The sequence below is a fragment of the Triticum urartu genome, chromosome 6A, assembly GCF_056163025.1.
Source record: "Triticum urartu cultivar PI428250 chromosome 6A, HENAU_Tu73, whole genome shotgun sequence".
Lineage (NCBI taxonomy): Eukaryota > Viridiplantae > Streptophyta > Magnoliopsida > Poales > Poaceae > Triticum > Triticum urartu.
This window is the reverse complement of record NC_141878.1, coordinates 21984512-22004809: the sequence shown is the minus strand read 5'-3', so window position 1 is coordinate 22004809 and position 20298 is coordinate 21984512. Positions and strand designations below refer to the sequence as shown.

Sequence of the window (20298 nt, the reverse complement as noted above, 5' to 3'; positions counted from 1 at the left end):
ACATGCATGAGTGTCCGGCTTACCAATCTGGATTAAATCTCCGTTGAGCATCTCCAATATCACTCCACGGATAATGAAAATTAAATAGTGGCCAGTAAGGTCCCCTCATTAAATATCTACAACTAGTCTCATCTTGCTTCTTAGAATTTCTTGTGTACTCTGAAATTCTCTTGATCGGCCAGATCATAAAGCAACTCATTTAGATTAATTTCACTATGAAGAGAAGGCTTCGAGAGACTAGTTGTGGTGACATTTGACGCACTTTGCGTACGTCTAATGGGTAACCTTGATGTGCCTCAATCATTATCAAGATCTGGTGACCGATTTCTCTTTGAAGCATACGTTCCATAGCCTAGAATCAAAGTTCATGGAGAAAAACAATTAGAAAACAAGGGCAAAAAATATTCACTGTCACACTAGGCTACTAGGTTAGATAGAACATGCACAAGAGGGATGAGATGTGGCAATATTAGTTACCTCAATTTTTGGGCTACAATTTCGGCTCGCCGCCGTTGATCCACGGTGATTTGCTTGACCTTGGTGTCCGACGGCCGAGCTATAAAAAACATACGAGAGATGAGATTTAGGAAAACCAACAGACAATAGACGAGGCGTACAAGACGTGCGGCTGTCGTGCCTATACAACAGACTAATCAAGAATGGAACCTAAATTTTGTGGTATTTAAGCACCTCCTGAAACCTAAGTTACACATATAATTTTTACAAACACAAGAATGGAAAATTTCCACTTTGAATAAAAGTTTCAAAGCCTGAAATTACATATAACTAGTAGAATGCCTGTGCGTTGCCACGGGCTCTTGATATATTTTACCAGAGTTACACGTTGCTTTACATTGTCACATTTTTAACATGTAACACAAACTGAAGTCCATTATTGCAATGTAACAAACTAAGTGATGTTATAACTTAACATCTATTACAAAAATATTAATATCTAGATGATGCGCTTAAGAAATTCTTTCACAATATCAGGAAAGTTTCCTCTAGCTTCATTCCCACGATGATTTAGCAAGTATAATAAAAAATGCTTCCTCAATTCATACCCATCCTGCAGAATAAATAAATGTAGTTAGTATGAAAATTTCACGCCGAAAGTCTTAAAACATGTCCCACATTTCTCACCACGCAAACCGGCTTGACCAATTCTTTACCGTTCCACCAGAGCATAAAATGAAAAACAAAATAGCCAGACACATTCCTGGAAAACTTGAAATTAATAATATAAATTATATAATGATAACAAAAGTAAATAATCTTGTTATGAATTCATTACCCGTCTATACTCGTTGGAACACCGGCCGGAAATAAACGATGCCATTTAGATATATCGGAATTCCACCCAGGAAGCTTTATTTCGAGTGCTTCTTTGAAATCCCTTGAAATGTTTTTTAATTTCAGTGAATGCCTCAAGTTTTTATCCTCTAACGATTGTGATGATTGAATAGGATCCATAATATATAGACGACGTGCCTCTTTGTCGATGACGTACAATATGTATCGGCCGATAGATGCATAGGGAAGATAAATCTACAAGTGGAGCTATTAGAAACAAAAACAAAGCATGATAACAATGGACATAATATTTTATTTACCTTATTGCAAGATGAGATGTCGGTCTCCATCCCAGGCCAGCTATCAAATAATGTTGCCAATGTCTGGATAGTTTCCTTCTCAGAAAACTTTTGACCTCGTGTTGACTCTAGCAGCATGGACTAAGTAAAAGAAGACATATTGTTTCAACATTTTGATACTAATGGCACCTAGAATGAAGAGTTACGGTAACTTACACAAAATCGTAGATCCATGTAGTGTATAGGAGGGTCTGTGAACAATACTCCCTCGTCACATGCCAGCATAAGCACGGCGGTGTTGAAGCAATCATTGTCCATGGGCTGCTCCATGTTAAGTATGCACCGAAGTTTCTTAAGAGTTAAACTCATGGGATCGGGTGTGGAGCTCCGGACCCATACCTTCCTGTAATTTGGATGGTAAGAAGAACAATAATATACATCCGCACATTAAATATTGATACATGATACTTACTCCAAACACCCAGCATCATTGATCGACATGATGTAGTTGCAGAGGCCGGCAAGTATTTCACGTTGGTCCGTGGGAATGATAGTGATTGGGGCAGGACGTTTCTCTTCGACCATGTCAGAAGGATTATCCAGGATCTCAAGATCAGAATTAGCTAAAGTTTCTTCGTTGACAGGTTGATGGTACATGGGACATCCTCTTAGCTTATTAAGATCTGAATCGAGCAAAATAATTGCCAATTTTTTCCGAAAATGTTTCATATCCTCCTACAAATAAATTATGAAAACAATTTAGAAAATATTTTGATAATTTTTTTTGAGATAATGTATAAAACTGAAATACCTACGTGAACTGGTCTGACAGTCCATGTGATGACCAGTATTCCATATAGTTTAGCATAAACAATCCACATGATGCGCTATAATATGATAAAATAATGCCTCAGAATGCCACACAAATGAATCTAAAAACAAACCATTATCACAAGTGCTTACCCATCGGTTTGTATTGCCTCATGAATTTGCTTTACAACCGTCCATTTTGTAACATTGAGATCAGGCCACTTATGACCTCTGATAAACTCCGGACTATGCTCTACAAGTTTCAGCCATTTCTCGAGCCCTAGTAACTTATATATATATATATATACATATATATATATGTCTATGAGAGATGGTAGGGATGAAGTCAAACAAAATAAATGTTAAGATGAGAAAATAAATAGATAGTTACCGTAGTAGCAAGGTCATTGCGTTTGACATTCTCACCAAGTGAGTCCAATACTTGGATCTCTCGTTTTTTGGCGTTTGCAACTGCTAGATACCAATGGTAGCCCGGCATGTTAATCGGGATGAATAACTGGTGTAAATAAGATACAAGTCACAGTCAAAATTAGATATAGTTATTAATAAATCATTAAGCATATGAACTAAATAAAAACAATTCATAATTATATGCATGGATTACGAGACAAAACTAACCATATCTTGTTGTAGATAAGTATTAACATGACGCACAATGCGACGATATTTTGATGGGTCTATGTTTCTTTCCTCGTCTTCTTTTATCTGGCCCGATACAAACGTGCTAATAATGTGTACCTTTTCACCCGCCCTGTTTTGTAAATGCTCGTGAGCAAGCATGCAATATATGTAAGCATTTATCACCTGCAAACAACCATTAGATTATATATATAAATTATGATATTATATATAATAAATTAATTACAAATTTTGTGCAATTGGTCTTACACCGTCATGTAAGAACATGTCATTTTTTATAAGGCATTCCAAATCGTCAGTTGATAACAAGGCATCTCCAATGTCAACAAACCGGGTATTCATAGGGGCAGACTTGATTGTTTCGATGATTGTAATATCTCTAGGGGTACAAACATAGTCTATGAAATTCATAAAAAAAGTGAGCCAGCTTAGTGAACAATAAAATCCAAAATTGTTGAATACAAAAGGCAATATCACAAAAAATTCTTGATAATAATATTTAAAATTACCTTGTGGGATAACATGTAAATTGGCATCCTTTTATGGTTTATTATGAGAGATAACCTCATCGACGTGATTATGTTGTGGGTTTTCAGCCCCTTGCAGTGATATTGCATCTGAACCCTCAAAGGAATATTTCTGTGCATCTCCAGAGTCCATATCCATGTATACTATATTCTGAAGAAACAAGAATATAAATAGATAATTCATTTTATCACATAGAATATAGATACAAAGTAAGGTTAGCTTTAGGCACCTCTTCTCGCGGTGTTTCAGTGCGATCTGTCATCGTTGCCTCAGTGCGTATGTCGTAACCCATCAATTTATATCTATGATGAAATATATTAAATATTTTTCATGGCATTATAAAACTATATATAATATATAATAGAATTGTAACTGAAACTAAAACAACGGTTTTATCGGATAATAAGAAAAGCATTTGGTTATATTATAAAAATATGCTGCTTAAATCATTTCACAAATAGAACAATTCAGGGAAAACAACAAACTATAATGTTCATTTAAGTTAGAAGGCGTTTGAAATCATATAAACTATTTTAAATAAAATGATGGGCTATGGAAAATTGACAAACAAAAACTAAAACAAACAACCCAAAATTAACAAAGTATATTTGTTTTTTATATGATTTTGTTGTGTTACCCTTAATATATGTAACAAGCATAAAAATATTTTTTTTTTCAACCATGTTTATATATATACAATTTTGTTTAATTACAAATACATAATTACATTGTTTTTTGTTTAATATCATTTTGTGAGGTAAAAACATAATTACAACAAAAATCATCCCAACATTAATAATAAGTATACCATGATGAAATATAAATGATATTCCCTACTTCATCATATTATTATATGTAATATATAATAAATATAAAAATGATTGTAAAACAACTTATTTGTATGCAAAAAAGATAACCTATTTGATATTATTAGAAATATATGTTATTTAAATAAATGTCATACCACATGTTTATATAAACATGTTCACAAGTTTTAAAAAATGTTCATGACATTTGAAAAAGCTTTTTGCTTTTTACATAAATGTTCTTGATTTCCAGAATATGTTTGCATATTTCATAATATTTTATTCAAAATATGAAAGTGTTATTGCTTTTTAAAGAAAACTGATATATATTTTTAAAATAAATTAGGTATTTTCAGAATTTGTTCCTCAGATTCGAAAAATGTGTTTGCTTTTTAGAAATTTTTTATGGATTTACCAATAAATGTTCTGACTTTTCAAAAACTGTACTGGATTTTCAAAAAAGTTATTGTTTATTGGAATTAGTTATCAAAATTAATACAATGTTCATATTTTAAAAAATTGTTCACATTTATGAAAATATTCTGGATTTTTTAAAAAGGTTATGATTTTCAAAGTTTGTTCTCAATATTCAAAAAATGTTTGTGTTTGTAAAGAACTGTTCAGGCTTCCAAATTTGTTCGGGTTCTTTTTAAATGGATATCATTTTCCAATAAACTTCAAAGTTTCAAAAACTTTTCGATTTGCCAAATTTGACTAAATTTGACAAAATTATTATTTGTTTTAAATTTTATTCTCAAAATTTAAAACATGATCGTGTTTGAACAAATTGTTCGCTATTTTCATATTTGCTCACTGTTTTGAAAAATATTCTTGTTTTCAATAAGTTATATTGAAATTCAAAGTTTTTTCGGTTAGGTTTTCAAAAGAGAAAAAAAGTGATGAATCAGAAAAGAAAAAAAGCCAGCCCATTCGGGACGAAACCTTTACGTGGCCCAGCCCCCCTCGCGACGACCCACCTCCCCTGGCGCGCCCGGATTTCCACCTCCCCGTGCGTCGGCCCACCTCCCCGCCTCTCCACCTACCCCGCCGCCTCCCTTATCCAGTCACTCGCTCCTCTCCATCCACTCGCTCCTCTCCCCTCCACTCACTCCCCCCTCGCCCCACTTCCCATCCGCCGCCGCGACGCCGCGTGCGTCCACGTACGGGCTGGCGGTCTCACGGCTCCGCCTGGCGAACGCCGCATCAGGCCCTCTCCTACCTTCTCCACTCACCTCTCCTCTCCACTCAGTCGCCACCTATCGCCCTCTCACCTCCCCCCGACGCATCACCGCGCACGTCACCTTTCCCGCAACGACCAAGACTCCGCCCAGCGACAGATGCGTCTCCGGCGAGCCGTGTGCGGCGGAGGGGACGCACGCAACGAGCTTCATCGCGCATGCGCGGCTGCTGGATCCGGTCGTGGTCGGTCCAGATCCGCGGCGTTGCTGGTTTTCGGCGATTTCAAGGTCGATCCGAAGCGGGGAGGTGGGCCGACGCGCGGGGAGATTTCAAGATTCGTTGCTGCTGCTTCGATCTGCAACGGCAGAAACTACGGTACGCTGGTTCGAACCCTTTCCTCATCTACTTCTTCCATTTGTGGATTCCCTTGCCTGATCTCCTCCTCGCCTTCTGTTTCGAGGCGGCTCCCCGACGGCATACGCACGGGGCACGGTGGTGCAGCCAGTCGTCTTCATCGCCGGCAAGAAGCACCACGACGAGGTGCAGTCACGGTGGTGTAGCGTGTGGTATACATCGTCTACCACTCCGCCGTCTTCCGCAACCAAACCGCCGCCCCCCTTCCCCCACACCCACTTCCGCGGCAAGGTGAGACAAACGGACCCTTCCCCCTCCCCCGTCCCCTCTAATGGCCGGAGGTCCGCAGTTTGCTGTAATTTAGGGCTAGCTACTTGAGCGTGTACTGCTACTACGTTAGCTTTAGGAGAAGAGAGATGGATTTGAGACTATCAATCGATCGAGAAGTGTTTTCAGATTGCTTGCGCATGGTCAACTCTTCTGACGATTGCCCAAGCTACTACAAATACTCCCCTGGTAGATACAATCTCGGTCATGCAGTGTACCTACGTAATACCTTCCATTTTCTTGTCTTGGGGACATGCATGTTTTAATCTTGTTTAGTATTTTATCCTATTTTCTTACTATTTTTATAATTTATGATCCTACAGATGCGAACTGGCCAACTTTGCTAAGTATTTAGGACAGTTTAGTTACTTGATCATACTCTTTATTCTGCATAATTTGGAGGTTTGATTAAAAAAATAGCTCCAAGCTTGAAATCAAATTAAGATACAATTGCATTAAGTCTAACTGAACATAGCAATAGACCCTTACATCTAAGTATTGACTGACATAGCAACAAGGGGGTTTACATGCACTTTTAATGAGGTATGTAACAAAAGCATCGGCTTAGTGTGAAACATGCATGCGGCTAGCTGCAGTTTAAGTTTTGTACCTCAGTTATTTAGGTGTGGCTAGTTTTCTTGTCGGCTTCTTGCGTCTTATATGGTGAACATACACAATGCTATACGGTCAACATACACAAGGTTATATGGTGCACACACAACAGTAAAGTGTGTGAATTAGTTACATATATGGTTTCTTATCTAGAATATGGAATGTTGTCTTCTAACAAAAAGAATTAAAAATCTATGTGTGTAATATATTCATTGCACTATTTTTGCTTGGGCACTCCGTGTCGTCGATCAACACCTTTACTTCTATATCTGTGACTTTTGATAATGCGACCTATAGTTGCCCAATGCAGAGGACTTGCTTGCGAACATAAAGGAACAACTTTTTAGGGATTGACCGTAGCTTTATCTATTCCCATTGCGACACTAACTCATGGAGCATATTGCCGCCTTTTCAGCACGAAGGGCAATTTTTTGAGTATCAATCTGACTAAGCATGTTTTTATCTACTGATGTTGGACATCTATGGGACGCTTGAGCCTACCAGTGATGCTCACTAAATGCAAATACTCAGCAACACCAGAAAGAAGATAAGTGTTCTTATTTGGTGTACATGATTGATATGCATTTAGTTATAGGATAAACTGGTTGGTATGCATTTATTTATTGATGTACATGATCAATATGATAATTTGCTGCCATATTTACAAGACACCTTTCTTCCATTATACTTCCAGACATATCACAGTTTCTCATATTTTTCTTTGGTCAAATTTTTTTAAGACCACAAACTGAACAAAGAAAAGGAACTAATGAATTTTACTGGTATCCAGGGTTTGTAATGTGCTTGTTTATTTGTTTGTTATCTGCCATGTTCATAATAGCATGCATGCTTGTATTGCCATAAGATGTGCTTCAAAAAATCATGTGTTCAGATTTGCATGCATAATGAACGATAAAACATACTTTCGATACTATACATCAACCAAACTTGATCCTAATATAACAACTTTTATACCTTAAGATAAGCTAATGATCCTGAATCGTTCATACCTAGAGGAACTCACCTCCTTGATGTTGTTTGCTTACACAAGGTTCTCCTTGTGAAATTTTCCTCCAGGTCTGGCTGTTGTGATGGCCGAAGGGAAAGCAAGGAGGGGGACGAGGAATGGCAGAGGAGGTTAACATATAAGGTTAGGCCATGCGAAGGATAACTGGATAGCATAACATGGATTAAAAACTATCTACCATATATGCCTGTAAGGTGCAGTTCTATTTCCTTTTTCAAACTAAAGGTTACCTGGGAATAAATTAGAAAATATGTACAAAATCAGAACTTACTAAAGACCTAAATTTTTGTATTATTTAAATAAATAACTTTTAATTGCTTGAATGCCAAGTTTAACTACAGCAAAAACGAATTCACGACATGCACACTGATCTTTTTCTTGCTTAGCTATTTTTGTAATATTACTTAATTTCATATTTTTGTAGTAATGTACAGTCTACAAATACTTTGTGCAGTTGTAATATATGAGAGATCACACAAGTTCGATGAATGATCTCAATTCCATATTTTACATGATTTCCCAATGCCAGAGGTAACCAATACTAATACTGGATGCATGAAAACAGCTTGCCATACATGTTATTAGTGAACCAACACTAACAAATATTTTTTTAGGAAGTAGCCAATATATAACTGATGGTGGCAGTACAATACATATATACTGGATAGGTCCGGGCAATATGTAAAACCGAGAAAGAACGAGAGCTCTAGGTATGCTGTTATTGCTCATCACATTCCATATTGCTCATCAAATACAAAACTGGAATGTTCAGTATTCCTTTTTCACGAGCTCTTAACTATTCCACTCAATCATATATATTTATAGCATAAATATGATCTGCTATGAGGTGTGCGCATTTTGATACTTGTTAGCACTGTGGTTGTCAATGGATGTTTGGCTGTTTATTTGTAGATGGAACTATTGTGGGGTATGGAAAATGTTTTTTAGTTTTTGAGCTAAGCAACTACTACTTTAATTAAGGTAGTTATGGATAATTAGTTCACACATAGGAAATTGATATGTTGAAGTGTTTACCAGGCATGGCGTGGTTTGCCAGGTCGTCACCAAGTCCCCAACGCTGTCACCGGCCGGACCTACGACTATACTAAGATGAGTCTTCATCTCTAAAAGCTTCTGTAAACTATATAATGGATCTATTATTCTAACCAGCAATGAATTTAAGTAGCAATTTCGTTTCTCGATGGTTAGTTGTATAATTGCCTGCCAACACTGACACTAATTGACAGCCAACCATGACCATCAATTTAATTTGACTTATTAATTTTGATACAACAAAAATTACTTCAACTTGCCATGTGGAAAATCCAGTTAGAGCATATCCATGTGTATGTTTCCTATGAATGGTATGAGATTTACAAACTTAAAAGATACTACATATTTGACAAATATTTTTAACCAAAAATGTTTGAATTATTTGTTCTGATATGGCTGTTTGACTGATTGCAATGATGATTGTTCGTAGTTTTTTCGAACTGTGTAAGCATAGATTTACATTTTGTAGACCCGGCGCAACGCACAGGGCTTTTATTACATGAAAGGACTTATTATCCTGACAGTCATAATTTCAAGATTTTCGTAAGTGTTTGTTTATTTGTTTGTTGTCTGCCATGTTAAGAATTGCATGCATGCTTTTATTGATATAAAATGTGCTTCAGAAAATCACGTGTTATGAATCCATGCTATAATTTTGAAGGTGAACATACAGAAAATTCAAGATAAAACATACTAATATAACAACTATTACAATTTTAGAGAAGATAAAGATCCAGAATTGTTCGTACCTAGAGGAACTCGCCTTCTAGATGGTCCTTGCTTACACAAGGTACTCCTTGGGTAATTTTCCTCCAGGTCTGCTGTTGTGATGGCCGAACGAACAGCAAGGAGGGGGAGGACGGATGGCAGACAAGGTTAACATATATAGGTAGGACATGCGGAGAATAACTGGGTAGCAGATCATGGCTGAATATAGTTATACCATATATAACCTTGTTTTCTACCATATATACCATTGTTGATGGTGCAGATCTGTTTCCTTTTTCCATCAAATGCACACCTGTTAATAAATAATAAAAGATGTAAAAAATCATATCTTACTAAATAATTAAATTATTGTAATAATTAAATAAAAAGATTTTCATTGCTTGCATGCCAAAGTTTAGCTACAGCAAAAATAAATTCACGGCATGCACAATAATCATTTTCCTGCTTAGATACTTTTGTATGATTTAACAGTTTGTACTAATACTTCATTCCATATTATGGTAGTAATGTACAGTCTCAATTTACTTTTTGCAGTTGTAATATCTGAGAGACCACACAAGTTCGATGAATGCTTTCAATTCGAGTTTCTCCATGGTTTCCCAATGCCAAAGGTAACCAATACTAATTCTGGATGCATGAAATCAACTACTTATTTTAGCGATGATGTTGATCAGTAGGCATTGACATGATAAGTACATATAGTTATTTTTGCCAAATATAATTCATGACTTTATGGATCTTTTGCAATATCGTGTATGGACTTTACTATTTAGGGCTGCCCGTGCATTAATGTGGGAGTTGTAGTAATTATACAAGTATAGTAAGCTATACTTCTGCTACGTACTGTACATGGAATAAAACTTGCATTCACTGCTATAATTCAACATTTGTTGTGAGCCTAGGACCACATACAACAACTTAATATTGCATCAAGTTTAGAACTACCTAGAAAGCTATAAAATTTTGCAACAAAAAGGCACCAACTCTCTATCTTCTGCCACATAGAGGTCCCCAAGACCACCTGAACTTTCAATCAAATGGATGATAAATCACTACATATCAACATTAGCTACAACATATATGGTGTACAAACCAAACTGAGACTTGTGAGGGAGACAAAAAGATCGAGTTTAATCATGGTCCCACATATACCTAGTTTTCCTTGCTACCGTTATTTCGATCGGTGCACACAAGTAGTCAGGAATTAAGTTTCATAGACAGAGGAATTAGCAGGAAGACACAGAGGATTAGTACAGGTTGCACAGTATATTCTCTGAAACACAAGAGAAAGCACAACCAGCTTCCTCTTCCCAGCGCCAAAGCCGCCAACCCCTCTGCATCCTCCGTGAGCAGAGCAGATCAAAGCCGGCACCAAGACAATACGCCTGCTTCAAGCCATTAAAGGAAACCACTCTCCATACTCGGGCGCAGTCGTGCCCCTGCACACCAAGGCCCCGTAAGCGTACAGCAGGCCGGCCGCGCGCTCCTGCCATTTACTATCTCACCGCGCTGCCGACGGAACAAAGCCTGTCAGAGGCAGTGGCTGAATTTATCTTCACATGCACCATGAAGCATGGCTAAGACCTACTCTCGACCCAGATGCCGAATCCACTACCTCGGCTTCTTGCTCGTTATCTTATTCCTTATAGTATTCATGCACATCTTAAATTCTTATCATGGCAGAGGTAACAGCAAAGGGCTAGGTAGAGGCGCATGGTACCGGCAATCGAGTGGTATAGGATAATGGAGGAAGATGGATAACTCCTGATGCGTCACCCCCGCCCCATCAACGACCGATCGCATACATAAGACACGCATGAACTATATCTAACCCACGTCCGCCTCCACATCCTTCTTCGGTTTGCCGTAGGCGACCTGAGAGCTGGGGGCGAGAGTTAGCTGTGGTTGGAGGCGCTGGAAACAAGTGGGGGTTTTGAGGGACAGAGCTACGTGAGGGAGAGGGGCACGGGGATCTTGGCAGAATTTTTCGTGAATGGAGCGTGGCTCGAGGGGGGAATATTCGTCTGCTCGGCAGAGTATAGTCCGTCAGTTAAATGCTACGTGCAATCATAACCTCCGTTTTAGGCCGTTAGATAATCTGGTGGACCAAATTAATCTTGGTACACATAATGGGGTGGTCATAGAAAAGAAAATGTTCATTTGGTTAAGAGTAGTATAGATATTAACACAATTCGAGGCGCAATGCTACTGCCGAAGGATGTAAATATCCTGTGCACACACATGCATTTGCCTAGTTTAGGAAAAACATTAAACCCTAGCGACTCATCTCATATAGCGTCAAACAGTATTACCCATGTACAGCTTGCACAGATGGGGCTAACGGCTCATTCATGGCAAACAACCGAATGATTCATTCAGGACGTTGCAACAAAATCAATTAATAATCCAACAATATGGTAATAAAACCAAACTTCAATAATACCAAAACACCATAAAGTTTGAATAGTTTGATAATACCAAAAAATCCTAAAATTTGTGAACATACGTCTATAGAAGACCCCATACAGTTATTATCTAAGTATTCATATCAAATAATAATAATTGTCAAATCGATGCAAAACAGATCTGAATTATAGAAAAATATTATTGGCATATCTGCATGCATCAGTCCATCTTCAATTGCTTACAACCCTCAGAGCTGCTCTAATCTCTGGCGGGATGTTTGCAGCAACTTCATTGTCTTTGAACATTAACATCTGGACCGTAACATGCTGTCTGAGCTGAATTGGATCCTAGGAAAGGCGCAAAAACTCAACCATTTAATAAACTGGTTGGATAATAATTAGCAAACATCAACTCATAATTTAAGTACTTACGGTAGTGTTCATCCAGCCCATGCTACGTAAACGACCAATCTGGTGGGCCATCTCCTGTAGCACAAAGAAGCCGGAGTGTTTGCTGCGTCAAAAAAAATATTAAACATTATAACGGTCTGCATCTTATGTATGCGAACTATTTAGTAGATTACCGACGAGCAGAACAGGACATGGACTCTTCTTCCCAATCCATTATTTGTGTGTTCCAATCAGCGATCCTAGTCTGCAACACAGTGTTGAGTTCTTCCTTCAGCAGTGTGATTTCCTTCCTCATCAAAATGTTATGAGTGCTATCTTCAGGATCAAACGTGTTGAAGGATGGATCCATCACGACAACCCTCCTCCTCAGCCGGTTGACTACAAGTAACCCGTACGACGAATCCGAAAGTTTCAACGGTAGTAGATACTGTGGCAGGTCGACACATGTCAATTGCAATTATAATAAGTAAAATTAACCTTAAGAAAGAGCGTGTCTTACAATTATAGACTTGAACACATCATATTTAGGAAGAGGCTGGACCACAACATAGTTAATCAGCGTCGTGATACGCTCTCCTAGAGTCATCCAGGAGTACCTCAGGGCCTGTGACTGAGAATGAAACTGAAAGTCGAAATAATGTTTGCTCCCAACCCAGTTGGTGCCTGCGGTCCTCTCTAATTCAGCGCTCGCAAGCTTACGTACAACAAGGTTGAAGCATTCGGGATGAAGTTTTTTATGAAAAAAAGGGTGTCCTGGATCATTCGGAGGGTGATGTCGATCTGGTACGGCCAGGAGCTTCGTATCCATATTGAGCTGGAAAAAAGATGCCCAAGAACGTTTAGGAAAAGACCTTAATGGTCATCTTCTAGTTTAACTTTGTCTATACTAACCTATAAACCGAATTCATGACATTGCACGAGGTCAGATTGTCCTCACCTAGATGTATCTACACGTATCGAATCTATAATCTGTTTTCATGGGCTTTGCATGACATAGTTCATGTAACGTCGGATCCAACTAAAAAAACGTAGACATGTACCTATGAATATTTTAGGATTGCCCATTTAGCTAACTTTCCTTGCTGTGTAAAAGGGTGTTCAAACAAGATTGGTATATAGCAAAATAATGTATAATAAGACAAGTTACTTTAATGTATCTTCGTCTCGAATGCCCATGATACTGTGAAATATGTATTGGAGTGCATCTTCCACGGCGTGCATTGGTGGGGGCAAAAGATCCATGGGCGCAGGCACATCCTCCTGGGGACCGGGAACATCCTCCTGGGCGGCAGGCGCACCCTCTTCGGGTGCGTGCGCAGCGTTCCCAATGATCGCCTCCATTGGATAGAAAATTATTAGTTCTTTAGTTCTTGATCGGAAATTGCTGATGGGATATATGTGAACTTGTGTGGGTGGTTAAGTAGTAGGCAGATGGAGTTTATCAATTTGTTACCGTGACATCTAATAATTTGGAGAGTTGATATTCCCTTCCAAATTATCAGCGTCGTTTAAATAAAGCAGTTATTCATTTCCATGTATACAATATTTTTACTTGTGGACGGATCTGATCTTAGTCCCAGTATCAGATAATATATTCCTGATTCCATTATTTTAGCACACTTGTTTTGTCAATACAACAGAAAGGGAAATAAAAGAAACTTCCTTTTCCTCCTCCCCGTGGTCGTCTGTATGTACAAGCATTATATCATTATTAGGGTAATCATATCTCTAGATTTAATATGATCTTATTTTTCTATCCCAGACAAATGAAATAATGAGGCTTTATTAACTCATATTAATATATACACCGATGGATTGCAACAGAGTACGTCTGCTAATAAATCAGATAAGATGTAAGAGATCCAAACATGCTTAAAACAATTTTGTTTCTTTACTATTTCTTTAAGTTACAAAATAGTTTTTATGATGTGTAAAATTTTCGCGTATAAAAATGCAATATATACAATCTGTGATTTGTATATTAAAATATTAAAGTTGTAACGGTGAAGTAAAAATGAACTGTTTGTTCACTTGTTTTATTACTGAAAAATAATGCTTTGGCCTTTTATTTTTCTGTTTTGGTTTACTGTATATAAATTCATTGTAGTTACCTTTTGATGTTTTGATTTGACAGATTTTATTATGAAGCTAAGCTTCTAGACACACATCTGTTCTGGTTGTTATGTGTATGAATTGACATTAAGCATGAAGCTATTTCGACTGGTATGTCATATTTTCTGCTTTCTTGAACTCGTCGTGCTCATGGCAGCATGGGATTTCCTTGATACTAATATATCGTATTACATATGCCTGTTTTCAGTGTAAGTGTGTTAATTTATCAACAAAACCTTGGTGAATTTACAATCAGGGGGAGCCTTGATGCCTTCTCATGTAAGATTAAGATCCACAACATTATGATAACTTCAGTCCATTACAACATGATAATAGGGTCAAGCTCCACTTTAATTTGCAGGTAAAGCATGCAGGAAATAATTGTTGACTTTCAATAAGCTTTGAATATAAGGTACATACTTTCCATCACCCATAGATTTACGCTGATGTTGACAAGTAGGCATTGATGTGTTAGGTATATATAGTTCGTATTGCCAATTATGTAGTTCAAGCCTTTACTGTAATAATTGGCCTGATATTTCGAGTTATATGATGCGTCGTAAAACAAATGTTTAATAAATCCAAAACAAAAAAAGTATTCAAACCCATATAGTTCCAGCTCCCCTCATTTTGGATGCTGACCTAAACCAGCCTATGACCTCTTCGTGATTCCAGTTCGATGCTTCCTGGCTTCTAGTGGAGGGTTTAAGGGAATATTCTTTTTACCAAGATTTCTATACTTCTTATCCCTTCACATTTATAGTTTCGGGCCATCAACAAAGCCAAATAATAACCAAGGGGAAGCAACTTCCGTTTTTGAAAGCCAAATAATAAGCAAACTATTAATTACGCCTGATTCTCAGCATCGGATGCATTAAGTGTCACAACACATGGTACCTTAAGGCAGATGGAAGGTGCCCCATATCATTCCATCCGTGCATGTCTATATTATATACGTCTCGTTTCCAGATCGAAAAAAGCAGGATATAACTTTCCTTATAATCAAATCCGACTATGTTAGGCCACACCGTTAGATTGGATAGTACATCGTATTGAAAACTTTAAGTAATCGTTATCATGTAATCGGAAAGTGGCCCATATCCTTCCATACTTACAAGTTGCCATAAAAAACTGTAACCATCATGATAAAATGCATAGGCGCCTGTGCGTGGCCACGGGGAAGATATATTGTGTATAGCTTACTTGATCAAAAAAATAAAGCAATACTGAGTCTTGTCACAATATAATAGTGCATGAAACACCTAACATTGGCCTTTTATTCGCGCAAAACTTTAAAGATCAAGTAATAAACTATAATGCTCATAGTCAGGAGAAAAAAAAGTCGTAAATGAACAAATGAAGCAACTATTGTTTGATATATATTCCAACTGGAACATAATCTTTACATGCGCGTCATGCGCGCACCATCGTGTTAGGATCGATTAGGCATAAACGAAGGAGGGATAAGAGAAGGAGAACATGGACCAGAGGACTCGGGCGGTTGGGGCCAAACATGCGTCGACGGAGGCGTGGGTGCGCGTGTTGTTATCCCAGGATCATGCCTGTGTTGGGATAGCACGAGGGGAAGAGGACGAAGTCAGTTTTTCGAATAAACTAACAGCTGCGTGCGTGTGATGTTACCTTTCCTGGCTTGTGTGAAAAAATAAATGGTGGGGGAGAGACGGGAAAAAGACGACAGCGTAAGATGAAATATTGATCACTGCGTAATATGAAAGTATACATATGTATAATACATTAATCATAATGCCAAAATGATAATTCTCAATTCAATCCATAACAAAATTGTAGAAGCAATTTATTCGCGACATTTGATTATGCATCAGTACATAGTCAGTCGTCCAAAACCCTCAAGGATGATCTAATTGCAGCTATGATACTTCTGACGTCCATTGTTCCTACCTTGAACAACACGATTGACGTACGCACGTGTTTCATCAAGTGTCGTCAGACTGGCTTCATGGATATCTACGAAAACAATAAGTGTTATATAGTAGTGACATAGTATTACAGAAAAATTCTATTGAAAACAACTTAAAAATAGAACGCATACCCTACCTTGTAGATAATGATGATCATAATTAATGTTGGGAGAGAAGAAGAATGTGCTCTCCCTCATAGTTTGCAAGCAACGATGCCTCTGATTTACCTGTATATAAGTTACAGCAAACTTCTCGAACAGGTTGTCAGTGCATTGCAAATGCCAGAAGTTAGGCCCAACGTGTTCTTCACGTACACATAAGAAAATTATCTGCCGTCTATAAACAAATACAAATGTGAGTATCATTGCAGAAATAGAATTGCATAAATAAGCACATGATAAACTCATATTATAATTGGTGCTTACTGAAAGTTCATGAGGCCAATCTCGAGAGAAGGGACGCGGCGCCTATATATTGCATCCCACTTAAATTCTATCTGACCAACATAGGCAAGGATAGCAACCACATCTGCAAAATTTAAATCACAATGAGACTCTGAGTTGTACGAACTAATATGCACAATCAACAAACTAAATGATGCACCCGTGATGGTTTTGTCCCGTAGCTCAAATATTTCTGCGAACTGTGGAAAGCACGGTGGGCAAATTGTCGACGTTATCTGCTGCGCCGACATCGTAACCTCGGTCGTAGAACTTAGCGTGGCGACAAAGTCCATGGCTAGGGACCAAAAATGACCATCTGGCATTTCTGTGGGGTTAAAACCGACGCGATTGAAATCATAGGTCCTACCGGTTTCTAGAACGATGTTGAAACGGATTGCCTGGTTGTTGTATGCAACCGCTTCCATCTTTGTTCCCTAGCATATTATCATGACACATAACAACAATGAGCAAATAAACATGTATATCAAAATTGTATTTACAATATATGGGCTATAAAGTATTCTTACATGCCGATCGAGTAATATGCACTAAAGGTACAAGTTTCCCATTCCATTCTCTTTGATGTGAGCCTTCCACATGACCCTAGCTTGAATAATCCAGCAATTATGATAAATGTGTTCCATTTGGATGTGATGAAAATTGATGTTCCTGTGCGTATAAAAAATCAAAAGGATCAGGTAAAATGCATTTCCATGTGGATCACAAAATTTAGCAGACAAGCAGCATAACATTCTAGTGGCCAAACACTAATCATGTGAAATTTATACATATTATTCATGTTCTGTCCAGGTGCATTCTTTACAATCAGTACTATTGCACATGGGATAAATATGGATTTGAAAACATGCAGTACCCAGTGGTTATAAGAAACAACCCCAATGAGATTACAGCCACACCATGAATCTAATAACTTATGGAACTATATAAATGAATGCTAATAAAATAGTAATATACTCAGGTGATTGTGTTAGTGCTTGCTACATCTGGTTTTAACAAATATACAAGATGAAAACAAGCCGACAATAGATGTTTTGATGGCCAAGCCTATTAATATGTTATAGTGTATCCCATGTGATCCATCTTTTTAGATAAAAGAACAAGTTGCAAAACAATGGTGATGATTTCAATAGAAAAAACCGTTATATAGTGATGGCAAATAGACGTACGAAAAGATTATTATATCTTGCCTGTTCATCGGAGGGGAGATGAGTGTACTGGTGACAGGAGCTGGCGCCGGCGCCACCACCCTCTTAGATGTGATCGATCCGTATGAGATCACCATGATCGTCGTGGAGGAGATGACTTTTGCTGTACAGACAATTAGTGGGCAGCGGGGGTTATTTATATAAGCATGGTGGGCGGCGGGAAAATGAAAAAGTGATGAAAATCCGATTTTGGCTGGCTAGGCCCCCGTGGGTGAAATATCTATATTCAGATATGTAATATTCGGCAACCTATTAAATCGGGATGTATTAATCAAGGAAACATACATAATAAAATCGGTCCATGATATTCGGTACGATTAAAATTATGATCACTTGCCTATGAAAACGCATGTGATTTATCACTTGCCTTTGATAAACATACTTTCATTTTTATGGATATTTATTAACCTTTCTTATATTCACATAAATATATTAATTAAATATAATATATTTGTTTTTTTTCATTAACTTGATGATATATAAAATTTTGATATAGGTATCTGCCCGTGCGTAGCTATGGGACAAATGATATATCGTGCCTAACACATAACTTTACAATCATCATGTATATCAAATAATATAATTGCACAACGGGAGAAACCAGTTTATTATTTTTCATCACGACTGTCTAAATGGCAAATGAAGGTACAAATGAAGGTGCCGATAGAGAGACGGGAGAGATAGTGTGCATGCCTGCAATTATGACTTTCGGCTAAGAGTTAGCGTGACAAATTATATTATGAAATTAAGCTGTTTCTTTGGTCAGGCTATCGTCGTGTATAATTAGTTTAAGAAATTAGAGCATAATTAGGGAATTATAAATAAGAATTAAGGGAAAATCAGATTGTCATTGAGCATAGTTAGGACACAAGTAGCATCCATAAATGAACTGAAAAGCAAACTTTATTATTGTTCAAGTCCGAAGGGTTACACGGGATGATAAAAGAAACAATCTATCATGTCAACATTACTGTAAATTTGCTTATGCTTCGTCCTTGTCAGCTGGTCCTGGCTTCTTGTCCCTCTCTTGAATAAGCTTCTCGACCAACTTCGTCAGAAGATTTATGTGTTCAATCAAAACCTGCACCAACATGCTAGCACTGGTAGAAAAAGGGCCTATAGTCCCGGTTCGTCAGGGCCTTTAGTCCCGGTTCCTGAACCGGGACTGAAGTGTCGGTACTAATGCCCTGACCCTTTAGTCCCGGTTCAATCCAGAACCGGGACTAAAGGGCGCGGCCACGTGGAGCTCCACCTTTAGTCCCGGTTGGTAACACCAACCGGGACTAAAGGAAATTTTATTTTTTGAAATTTTTTTTTGAATTTTTTTTATTTTCAAACTTCTGAATTATTTTAACCACTAGTCTGTAATCACCACCCCTCATCACTTCTCAATTTATCCTCTAATCACCCCTCATCATTCCAAATCATCTAACTTCCCGAACGGTCACCCATCCCTCTCACTACTCCAGCCCGAGCACGCTTAACTTTCGGGTTCTATTCTCCTTCGTTTCCAAGTCTGCACTTGTTGTTTTCCTGACAATAGTAAGATGTCAATCCTATTAACCTTCAGGAATTTTGCTTGAGCATGAAGTGACACATTTCACTGTTTGAGTTTGAAACTATTGTTTTAAAAAACAATGATTATTTAGTAACACTAATATTTCTTGAATAATTAGTTTGACCATTGTTTGACCACAGTTTGACCAGATTTGACCAAAATTGAAATAACTAAAATAATTATTTAGTAACACTAATATTCTAGAATAATTAGTTTGACCATTGTTTGACCACAGTTTGCCCACTGTTTGAATTTTTTTCGATTTTTTCCACTCTAGATCTTAAAAGCCCCGTAACTTTTTTCTATTAGGTTTTTGAGGATTTTGAAAATGTTTAACGGGGTTCCCCCGGTTAAATTTGGATGTAACTTTTCGAGTAGATAATTTTTCATATAAATTTTTTTTCATCCGAGTTAGTATGCAAAAGTTATGCCCATTTTTACAAATTTCAGAGAGATTTTGCAAATAAAGTCAAAATTCACATTTGTAAATTTTCCCAACTAGACCACATATCACATGAGAAACTTA

General features: G+C 37.6%; 2 long non-coding RNA genes across 2 annotated transcripts; both read left to right on the top strand.

The window, feature by feature from the left end:
- The first annotated feature begins 7622 nt into the window (after positions 1 to 7622).
- LOC147963393 (uncharacterized) lies at positions 7623 to 8843 on the top strand. The gene is made up of 3 exons (XR_015609557.1): positions 7623 to 8018; positions 8350 to 8426; positions 8510 to 8843. It is a non-coding gene; the product is annotated as an uncharacterized LOC147963393 (long non-coding RNA).
- A 101-nt stretch (positions 8844 to 8944) lies between these two features.
- Positions 8945 to 18632, top strand: LOC147963392 (uncharacterized). The gene is made up of 5 exons (XR_015608004.1): positions 8945 to 9837; positions 10212 to 10288; positions 14628 to 14716; positions 14814 to 14884; positions 14967 to 18632. It is a non-coding gene; the product is annotated as an uncharacterized LOC147963392 (long non-coding RNA).
- The last annotated feature ends 1666 nt before the right edge of the window (positions 18633 to 20298 follow it).